The following is a 1,637-nucleotide window of genomic DNA, read 5'->3' on the forward strand; positions in this document are numbered from 1 at the left end:
ATTTAGTTTCACCAAAGGGCTCTGGGTTCCTCAGATGTTGTGTTGTGAGAAGAAGACCAGGCCCAGAGAGCAGAAGAATCCCCAGCCTGGGTCAGGACTTGCTTTCTCGTCTGAGGCCTCCAGCTGGTCCTTTAGGTTCTCTGAGATTCAGCTCCTGCAATTGCTTACCTCACAGAGTTGCTATGGACATCAAACCAAATAATGACTATGAAAGCACTCATGTAAATTATGTGTTATTATTAGAAAAATTTCCATTTTATACCAAGACAAAGGAACACTGTTATTCATTTGACATGTTTTCTTTTTATTCTTACTCATTTTACATGTTTTCCCCTTCTATTTCTGTCCATGGTTCTCTTCAAATTTTATAATTTAAAATGATATCATCATTATTGAGTCATAATTGAGTGAGCCATTGAGAATATGAATCAGCTGAAACTGAGGGAAAAATAATCTCAAGTCCAGTAGGACCTGACATTATAGAGTCAATTTCTGTTGGTGACAAAGAACCTTATTTCTTGTAAAGTTCTAAATGAAACCCTAAGTCAAAGTTATGTTAGAACTTCTAGGACAAGGAATCAGGGAACTCAAACGGCAATACATAGGGAGTCAGGGGAGTTCACAAAAGCTGCAGAGGGCAATTTTGAACCTGAAGGCCTAGTAACCTGTAATCATCCTTGAAGTCAAGAATATCATAATCTCAACAAGCTGAATAAAGGTGGCCAACTAGTGAATCAAGCCTGTGGTTATGCAATGGTTTGCCTTGCAGTTCTGAAAGCTTGCTGACAGTAGGTTCTCTTTATCTCCACCCTTTCACTGAAGCGTCTTAGCCCAGGAGGGTTGAACCCGTATTAGAAGCCCATGCCTAAATTAAATTTCTTAAGCACTGGCCATTATCATCCACCATGTTTCTGTTGTTATTGATGTATCTATAACTGACAATTCAAGAAACCTAGTGCCAGGAGTGCCAATCTTTGATTTAAAAACGGTGTCTTTTAAAAGTCTTGTAGAACCCTTGACTGTTTCTCACAATGCTGTTTTTAAAAGCATAAAACTAAATACATAGGATACCAAAGAAACCAATTATACTGAAGAATAGTTATCAAATACTTTTTAAAAATATGTGATATAGTTAGATGCTTCTTTATTAATACATTAAATAAGATCTACTGATGGATTTAAATAAGTATTGTATCTTCAAAATGGTGATGAACTTAAATGATGTTTCAAAGCATTAGCAACAACTGTTGGTGACTGAGTCACAGGTGTTGATTGTTGTCTGTTACTGCTATGGTTTGGATATGGTTTGTTTGGCTCCACTAAATCTCATTTTGAAATGTGACCCCCACTGTTGGGACTGGGGCCTGCTTGGGGGTACATGGGTCATGGGAGTGGATCCCTCATGAATGGCTTGGTGCCATTCTTGCAGAAGTGAGTTCTCATTCTTAGTTCTCAAGAGAACTGGTTGTTGAAAAGAGCCTCTCTGGCCAGGCATGGTGGCTCATGCCTGTAATCCCAGTACTTTGGGAGACTGAAGCAGGTGGATCATTTGAAGTCAGGAGTTCGAGACAAGCCTGGTCAACATGGTGAAACCCCGTCTCTACTAAAAGTACAAAAAAATTAGCCAGGTGTGGTGG

Source organism: Pongo abelii, chromosome 4 (assembly GCF_028885655.2).
Source record: "Pongo abelii isolate AG06213 chromosome 4, NHGRI_mPonAbe1-v2.0_pri, whole genome shotgun sequence".
NCBI classification, from domain to species: domain Eukaryota; kingdom Metazoa; phylum Chordata; class Mammalia; order Primates; family Hominidae; genus Pongo; species Pongo abelii.